The sequence below is a fragment of the Grammomys surdaster genome, unplaced genomic scaffold, assembly GCF_004785775.1.
Source record: "Grammomys surdaster isolate TR1022 unplaced genomic scaffold, NIH_TR_1.0 343, whole genome shotgun sequence".
Taxonomy (NCBI): Eukaryota; Metazoa; Chordata; class Mammalia; order Rodentia; family Muridae; genus Grammomys; species Grammomys surdaster.
Window position 1 is genome coordinate 2,419,415 of NW_021604762.1, and position 9,988 is coordinate 2,429,402.

Below are 9,988 nucleotides of genomic sequence, written 5' to 3' on the forward strand. Positions count from 1 at the left end.
ATAGCCTGGCAATGGTATTTGTATCCTTTTTCATGGCAGCTGGCATTGAGGTGTCTTCATTTTCTCCCTAGCACAAAAGATGTCAGGTATAACTCAATAGCTAAGGTAGTTGTTAGTCTGCTTTTCGAAAGCAGAACCAGGACAGTTGTACACTCCTTAGTGTTGCTTGGTGTTCTAATTGTTACAGAGGGATATCCATGTCTTTCCATAGTTAATGCAGACTTGTATTTTCCTTTGCAGTGGAGTTTAATAATTCCAGCACTGATTAGTGTTGGTGTCAGGGCTCTGCCAGGGTAAAGTGAGCTGCTGGTAGCAGTCTAGAGATGGTAACTTCAAATCCCTTCTTCACATATGCTGAGTAGAGAGCTACTTGTCTGAGTCTCCATTTCCTTCCTTTTTCTCTCCCCTCTGTTTTAAAATCTCTATTTCTATAATATGAGAACACTGGGCTAGATCAAATCCCAGATGCTCCCTCAAGAGCCTTAGGTTCTGACTACAGACTCTACTCCAGTTTTTGACATTGGGTACTAAAATCACAGTATGGAAAGGCTGGTGATCAAGTTACTAGATGGTGGCATTGAACACATTGGGCAAAATGAGTGTGCACTCCAGCCTGGTCAATTCTTATTTGTCTTATTTTTTGTGCTTGTGCATGTACAGGCTAGGTCATGGCCTCGGTTGCAATCCTTCTGTCTACTTTGTTGGTGGTTTGTTTTTTAGACAAGGTCTTTCATTGGTCTGGAACTCACAAAGTAAGTTAGGCTGGCTGGCCAGTGTGTCTCAGCCCAGGGATGACAAGTGTGTAGCACCTCGCCCAGCTTTTAAAGATGTGAGTTCTGGGGATCAAACACAGGTCCCCATGCCTGCAGGGCATCTCCTAGCCCCATATTATAGACTTCTTGATGAGAAACATCAAAAGTATGGTCCCCCCCTCTCTGAGGCTTTTAAGGTCTACTTAACAAAAGGCATTGTTGCACAGATACTTGAGAATAACTTTAAAGGAGAAAATGTGGATTAATCACTATATATTGGAGCTGTTGATAACAAAGGCCTTTGCTACCTTACATAAGTAGGTGAGGTAAAGTCATGACCAAAGAGATGAGAGCAATGGTTATATGATTCCAATCAGCTATATGATTTCATATGGGGTTTAAGGCCCAGAGAATGCTTAGCACTTAGCAAAAACATTGTTTTTCTCTCTATCTTTAAAAGAAATTTTAGGCAAATTCTTTATCAACGCATTGCCTGCAATAACATTAAAAGTCAAGATCTAGGGGCTCAGTGGGCACAGTGTTTATACCAGCATGGGGTCCTGAGTTCAGATCCCGTGTAATAGCTGAGCACAGCTCTGTGTATTTAAAAATTAAACCCAACACTGAGGTAAGTGGGGAGAGATAAATGGATCCCAGAAATCTGTTGGCCAGCCAGACTAACTGAAATAGTGAGGTCTGGGTTCAGTGAGAGACCCTGTCTCAAAAACGAGGTGAAGAGGAACAGAAGAAGACTTCTGATGTCAATCTCTGGTCTCCACATGCACACACATGGGTGCATACAACTGTGCATACATGTGTACATGCACACATATGCACACACATGCTCACACACATACAAATAGAGAGACAGAGACAGAGAGAGATGGAGAGAGGGAGTGAGAGAGAGATATGGAGAGATAGAGAGAGGGAGAGAGGGAGAAAGAGTCATGGTCACCATGACATGGCTGTCATGAATCTGGCCAAAGGCTGAAGCTCTATTGGAGCCATCCTGCTCTCAGAAGCTTCTGGCTCAGGATTTTGCCAACACTGCTTGGAGTCAGAGCCTCAGGGCCTAGCTGCCTCTGTGTCACTGCCAGTTCTCAGCAAAGGCCATTTTGGAGCCCACCCTCAGCAAATGGGCAGAAGGCCTGAGGCTAGCTCTTCCTAACGGCCTGACTTGGCAGTGTGGACAGGGAATACCAGTAACGGTATTTTCAGTCCGGCTTCTCTACCCCATTGTGCTTCCATTTTCCTTTCCAGGCAACCTCAGTCATGGCACCTACTACTCCTATAACCACATGTGGTACGAAACATGCCGTTAGGAAACCTCAGCTTTCACCAGAAGCAGCTATCATCTGGGGCGGTTCAGAAATAACACACCTATTTAAAGATGGGCACATGGCAAGGATGCATGCTGAGGCTCACCAGAAACTGTTCAGCTGGCATGCCACTCACTTCAAATGTCTCTTCTGTACTCTCCTCCTCATTTAAATAAGTGACATATAAATTATGTCTATTTGAAGTTATCTTACTAACTTTCTAAAAATTTTCCTACTTGATTCCTCATTGTGCTTAACACTAAAAATGAAAGCTTTCTCCACATGTATATATGTGTGTGTGTGTGCATGTGTGCGCGCACGCGCGCGTGTGTGTGTGTGTATTCACATTTTATAAAAAGATCTTTTTTATAGAAAGAAATAAGCAAAAATTGACTTGATCTCTTTCCAAAAATGAGAATTGTTTTACTTTCTTTTGATATTTTAAACACAAAGTATATACTTGGTGGAAGAAAAATACCCATCCATACACAGAACACACACATTTGTTTCTTAGTCTTGATATCACGTAGTAGTCACTTGGGAGTTTGTTTTTAAAACCCAAGGCCTGGTTCCCAGCTGAAGAGACTGACCTGGGCTGGGACTTGGGAATCAATTCTGACTTTAAAACTCCCAGAGTAGTTAGTCTACAGCTAGTCTCAGGAAGCATTGACTTACAGAAAATCACGAGTCTGAACATCAGCCCCACATGCCGCTCCTTGGATAGGACCCCTCTTGGTTTGTAGAGACGCTAATGGAGAAGTGATCAGTGTGAGTTGTGGTGACCTGGTCAAAGAGAGGAAACAGTGGAACCCACTTGTGTCAAGAGCACCAGTTTAGGTCGACCAGGTTTTTAGTCCTAAAAGAGAGCATCATCCCACTGTCACTATCCCCTTCAGGAGCACATTTCCCATGATGTGTGTGGCACTGCCTGTCCTTGCTTCCTATAGCCCTGTAGAGGCCACCAAAGCAAACATGCAGGCAGCAGGTAACTCTGTAAGTCAAGACTCAGAGTAATCAAAATGGGGGGTGTGGTGATGGATACCGAGATATGGGGAAAACTGCAGAGGATCCAGACCAACCTGTTCATCGTCTTCAGCTGTTCCACATACCCACCATACAGAATGCTGAGCCAGACCCAGAGCCTCTTCTGTGCTGAGAATGCTGGCCGTCTCAAGGCAAGGACATGACTGGAAGGTCCAGAAATCATAGACGAAAGTGTAAGCATCAGAGGGGAAGGGAGGGGACTGGAGATGAGCTGGGAAAGGAATAAGGCAAGGGATCCCTCTTGCCTCTGTTCTCTCCTGGCTGCCAGGAGCCAGCCACCTGCTCATCAAGATTAACCCGTTCAGCTCTTCCACTGTTCTGCGGTATTCATGCACTGGAGTAGAGCGCTATTGACTGAGACCCACAGGCCTTATCCTCTTAGAGCATCACACAAGAAGGGGGTGAGGGGGGAATGTGTTAAGTCATTTAACAAAGTCACTCACCACACAGCCTGAATGTGTAAAAATATTCTTTAAATGTCTCTTTATTAATCTCAGGTCCTTTGTTAATTTCCATTTTTGTCCCCAGAAACTCACTTCTGGCTGTCAAGTTAAATGCTCAGCTCAGACATGTAGTTAACAACCATGGCCACCTTTGAGAGCGAGTAGGTGGTCCAGCATACTTTTGAAGTCACAGAAAGCCACCATGTTTCATCCTGCAGAGCACAGTTCTTTCCAGGTAGGGTGTGGCAGACATGGTTGGTACTTCTTTAGCCGTCATTCCCTTGTTTGCCAGGCCAAAAGAGATGTCCCCAGGAACTAGCAATAAGTCATGACTCGGGAAAGGGCCTTCCCTGAAGGAGCCTTTTAGGCAGGTTGTTTCTAATTGCCTCTCTTCTTAACAGTGTGTACCATCAGCATACTACGCCCTCAGTGTGTGTGTGTGTGTGTGTGTGTGTGTGTGTGTGTGTGTGTGTTTCTATGACCCCCAAGACCAATTTCCACTCTCTGCAGAAGATGAATGTTTTAAGTTATCAAAGAGATTTTTTTTTTTGCTTTTGCTAATGATTGGCAATTGTCATCTGACCCTGTTCTGGTCTGTGAAACATGAAAAAATCCTGTTTGAGGAAGACTTTCTCAATAAGAGATGTCAATGGAAACCACCCTAAGGGTTAACATCCGGTCAAACTGGCAGGATCTAGAGTCACCTGGCAGACATGCCTGGGAAGACTTAGATTAGGTTAACTGAGATGGGAAGCCTACTCTGAGGCTGGACTCAATTGTGCCCTGTGTTGAGGCTCGTGAAAAAAGGAGTTGGGCACCAGCACTCGCCACCCTCTGTTTCTTGAATGTGAGTGCAATTTGAGCAGCTACCTCAAGCACCTTCCATCATGACTTCCTCACCATAACTATCCACTGGGTGAGCCAACATAAACCAGCCATTCTTGTCAGGCAAGAAGACAGTAACAGCCACAAAACAAGTTACTAATGCAATGACTTCTGACACTTACTTCCACTTTGGGGAGGTCTTCTGTGAGATCTTGGAATTATGGCCACCATCTTGTGACCGTGTGATGACAGATGGGAAGGACAGGGGAAACCTATGCCCCTCTGAAGTCACTGGGTACACGAAACAATTGTAACTACTGTCTGCTCCAGACTTAGTGCTCAGAGTGAGAGAATTTATTTGTGCTTCAGTTCATTCCTGGTTGGGTATTTTGGGACTTACAACCCAAAGCCTCCTAACTGATAAATGGAGTTTCTGTTGCTAAGAAAGGATCTTTGTGTTTCAGTAGAGCATGCATAGAGGCAGGATTGAACCCGAAAGACAGAGGGATGGCGGCCTTGGTGGGATTGCCAGCATTTGGGTACTAATGGACTATGTGGCTCAACATCAGGAGAGCAGCAGCCTGGGAGGCTGTGCTCAGTCACCGCCACCGCCATACACAGGCTCTCCTTTATGTCAGGGCTCCACAGGAAAGGGAAAGAATTTTTTTTCTTTTTGAGTCCTTGTATCTTACAAAATAAATGAGCAAGGATACAGGGATTTTCTAGCTCAGAGTACTTTTCTGGGAACACTGTCTCTCAGATAATAGCTCTTTTGTTCTTGTATCTGACCCATCGGATCAGGGAGTAAGGTTGTGCACACCCTCAGCAAAGAGTACTCCCTACGCCCTCCCCGTGCGCATTCCTTCATTGCTTGCTCTTAGCACCCGTATGTTTTTCTCTGCCCTCACTGAGAGTGCCTTCAGTGTGGGGCTGGTAAGGCCGAAGGCCTAGCCACACTGAGCACTGTGCTTCCATTATGCAGTCATGTCTTCTATGAGAAGCCAGGTCCTAGCTGTCAAGTTGAGGTATCGTTGAGCAAAGACATGGGGCATGAAAGTTGAAGCAGATCTTTTGGGTAAGAGGTTCACAGAGGTAAGCATGGGCCAGTTATTGGCTTCACAGAGAGTAGCCAAGGGTCTTCCCCACAATAGCAAGATGTGGCAGATGCTAGGACGTCCGGCTCAGTGACCCCTGTCACTGCAGCCTAGAGATGCATTCAGCTGTGCTCTTCTGGGATGCCCCAAACTATCATGCACAGCCACAATCATTTGTATATTTGAGAAGCTGAATTGCAAGCCTCTAAAAAGCTGGGATCCTGACACACCTATCTGGAATTCCTTGTGGCACACATCCCCCCACTCCCTACCCCTCCTGCCCCACCCTGCCAGGCCTCCAACAATCAGTCAGCTGATTTCTAAACAGCTGATGTGGTGAAGAGCCCAGAGGCAAAGCCATGCTCTACTGAGAGGTTTGGGGAACACTGGATCTCAGTGTGTGTGTGTGTGTGTGTGTGTGTGTGTGTGTGTGTGTGTTTTAATTTGTCTTGTTTTTAAAAACATTGCTCCTAAACTGCCCTAGCTTAATGTGTGGAAATGTTCACAGCAGCCACAGAACTTTGACTCCCCCCTGTTTGCAGTTATAAGTATCAAGATCAGAATCATATGATCCCAAGGCTAGAAAATGTTCTGTATTTCAGGCTCATCTTCAACTTTTTTTGTAAATGTTTCTTTTGTTATTTGGTGTTTATTTGTTAGTTTTAAGACAAAGTCTTTCTATGACTCCCTATGTATGTAGCCCAGGCTGGCCTCTAATTCCTCATCCTCTACCTTGTTCTCCAGAGGGCTAGGATTATACGCATTTACCACCCATCAGGCCTGGTAACTGCTTCCTTTGGAACAAACCCTCTATTTAGCCAGGCAGAAGTTGATGAGTAGATGCTGCCTTACATCTGAGTGGAGAGCCTCGCCACCCTGCTCTGCCTGCTCCTTGCAGTCCTCGGTGCTGGGATTTCTTTCCTAGGCACATTCCCCAGGCTTCTCCCTGCTGTGCTAGGCAATGAGGAAAACAATTTACTTGTGTGTTTTTGATTCTCTAGATGTTAGCAGGGAAGGAACTGCCGCGATGGTAGGACACAACATTGAGGGACACAAGATCATAAACAAGACAATATTAAATACCTTGCTATAAGCATTTGGTAGACTGTGGAGAGAGAAGAGAGCTAAGAGGCACTCCTGTGACCAGCAGGTTGGTTTCCCTCACACACTACCTGATCAGTTTTACGAAAATCTCTTCCATTTTATTTTCTCACTAGTTACATCAAATTATTGTATAATCGTCTTAATTGGAATTACAGGGTTGGCTGAGGAAGTCTCAGGTCTAACTTCTAGTCCTATAATAAAACTCTAAATGTGTAGGATGACACAGAGGGCAGCGAGACCACAGCATGCTGTAGAGGCAGTTCTCACGGTAAACATGAGACCGAACTCTGCCTGGCGCCTGATAAGCTCTGCTAATTTCGACTCACAGAGACAAGATGCCAAAGGAATTATGAGTTCTAGCTAGCTCATATAAAACGGCAGACAAGCCATAAACGTAAAAGGTGGGGCAGGTTTTTCGATATTCTAACTGATTTCTCACCATATGTCCCTTGTTACTTCCTGTTGTTCTGGCCACATGCTCATGGTCCATCTCCTGTCATGGAGGCCTCCTCCAGTCTCTGTGTCCTTTCTGTTCCCATTTTGCCTCTCCTGAGACACCCAACTTGATCCTCAAGTTCCACCCATCTCCCTCTCCTGCACAGTCACAGGCTCTAGCCTTTTATTGGCCAGTTAAATTAGGGAGCAAGGTTTACATAGCATCACTTGGTGTACATGAAGATCTGCTCATTGGGGACAACCAGATCCTGGAAGCCAGTATCTAGCATTTAAATACAAGCAGCACCAGACCAACCTACTACGACAAGAAGATGTAGAGGATGCCAATTCTCACTTTACATGAGAGGAAGCTGGGATCCAGAGCAGTAAAATACTCAAAATGATACACCTAGTAAAAGACATAGCCAGGATTTGAGATGCTTAGGCAGTCTGAGCGCACTATGGAGGGTGCTATGGGTATCCAAGCCTCCAGGCAGAAGCAAGGCTGTGTTCCCTTTAGCAATCTTTCCAGGGAGTGGAGGCCAAAACTACGGGGTCCCTAAGGCTGCAGAATAGATTAAGTATAAGCAGCAGAAGAGGGAAGGGAAGGGATGGGGGAGGGGCAGAGCTGGAGGAGGAAGAAGAAGAGGAAAAGGAGGGCTACTCTTCTGTTTGGGGCACGCACATACCTTGCCGATTAGCAACGATGGGAAAGGAAACACACAGTGAGAGCCCTTGACAGCTTAATGGGGTTTTAGAAAAATACACATTTATATTTTTAAACTTTTTTTTCCATTTGAACATTTTTAACTTCAAGTTCTGGACTGAAATAGCAACTGTTTTTGATAACTCTCCATCCTTAGGCTCCCACGTTTGGAAAAGGTCTCAGCCAGGCCTGGAGTAAAGAAAGAGGCAGGAAGACAAGCTTAGCACATAGAGAATGCAGCTGGCACATAGGTCTTAAAATGTTTACTGAGCAGCTGATTGGACAGATGAAATGTGGACAGATTGAAGGATGATGACTGGATGGACAGATAGACACATACATGCATAGAAAGACTGATAAATGGATAGCTGACAGGACAGCTAGATGGATAATGGGTGAAAGTGAGGAAGGTGGATGCATGGACACACGGATGGATGGCCAGGTGGACGGATGGATGTACAGGGGGATGGATGGATGGATGGATGGATGGATGGATAAATGAGCAATTAAATAAAGAAAAGGGTTATAAGAAATTTAACAAAAACCAGTTGACTCCTACTATCCTCCTGAAATGTAAGAATAGCTCTCTGTAGAGAAATATACTTGACTTTTGCCAATAAGCATGCACAGTGTTTATATCAGCTTCCCATAGGTACTATGATCAGGCCTCATGGAATTAGCCTATGCCAACCCGACAGATAAAATGCCACTCCTGAGTCAGCTGAAATCCACAAGCCCGTCTACCAATGCCCTCTAACAAAATAGATCACTCGCACCTTTTGTAAACATAAACTTTGTAAGTAGACTATAAACAGTTGTAAACACACTATTACCACAAAGCTGATAAGCTTTCAATTCACTTACATCTTACCTTCCTCCATTACAGAATGAAAAGACAATGACCCAGATGCGCATCCCCCTTCAGGTAAGGAGCCAGGAGACATCATCCTAGCTGTTTCAAAGTAGCCCGAAGTCCTTAGGGCAAGTTTGCCATCAAAATAAATGGGCAAAGCTTTGCCTGTCATTTTCTCCTTTTTTTGCCTGGAGCTCTGATGCTGTGTCTGGAGATACAGCAAGCAACTTATGACAAAGAAGACAAATGCCTTCATCTAAGGATGCCAGAGAACAGAGATACAAAGCCTAGGTCCCTGATAGTGCCATTAACCGGCCATGCTAGCTTTCTTATTCTAGGAGAGGGATGAGCTAGAGAGATGGGTTAGACCCATCTGCTGCCCTCTGTTAAACGTAACCCTAACAGCTCTGGCGCATCTTCTCATCTTAGACTTCTACGGGAGACGCTGTACGGGTGGAGCACTACGGGTGGAGCACATGCTCTAGAATGCCACTTCCTGTCCCTGCCCTGGCTGAGTTTTTGTCTTTCCTTCTGGAGGTTCTGTCTGCTTTTTGCAATGAAAGGCTGAGGTTAAACCTTGGCGTGTGCTACTTCCTGCTTTGGCTGCCATGAACTACCTGCATCTTTGGGCATCTCACTCTGAACTTCTGGGTTTGCACCCACAGCACACTACAGAGAATGAAAAGAAGACGACGACACAGATGCCCATCCTCCTGCAGGTAAGGAGCCAGGAGACAGATTCCTGTCTGTTTCAAAGTAGCCTGAAGTCCTTAGGGCAAGTTTGCCATCAAAATAAACGGGCAAAACTTTGTCACTACAGCACAAGTATAGTCAGTCACCTCCACATACAGACTTTGGGGGCATTCAGACAGGATGGCATTAAGTGTGTGACACAATAATCTTCTTATTTGTACAGCTTTTGTCCTTGTCCTATCCTGATGACCCATCTTCCCTCTCTTCCACAGCATTTATGAAGCAGCTCCTAGGCACTGAGCTAGCCTCACACCCTGACTTACAATACGCAAACTTCAGCTCAGGACAGTCTTACTTGTCTCACCCTTAATGACTCTTTCACTTAAGCTTTTCCCTCAGATTCTCAAAGCTTTCACATACATTCGCCACGTCAACCCACAGTGTCACTGGTGGCACTTTCTCTGCCTGAGGAAAATAGTTGCTGTCCTTAATTCACTGCATTGAAGAAGCCACAGGATGCTCCCAGATGGTTCCGAGAACTGGGTGGTGCTGGGTGCAGCCAGCACAGTGGCATCGCCTGAGCTGAGCCTGCATTTATAGCCTGGCAGCTCACTTGGGGGATTCTAGGTTGCAGCTTTGGATAGAGCCTTCCCTGTGCTCAGAGGGAAGACATTCCTCCCTTGGTGGGAGCCTGTCTCCTGGCGCCCCCTCCCCCACTCT

The 9,988-nt window shown here is 45.5% G+C and overlaps 1 long non-coding RNA gene across 1 annotated transcript; it reads right to left on the bottom strand.

Annotated features, from left to right (window-relative positions):
• Positions 1-8: 8 nt before the first annotated feature.
• Positions 9-8,820, bottom strand: LOC114630698. Its single transcript, XR_003712847.1, has 3 exons — positions 8,594-8,820; positions 2,747-2,854; positions 9-67 (listed from the first exon to the last, which is right to left on the bottom strand). It is a non-coding gene; the product is annotated as an uncharacterized LOC114630698 (long non-coding RNA).
• Between the last annotated feature and the right edge of the window lie 1,168 nt (positions 8,821-9,988).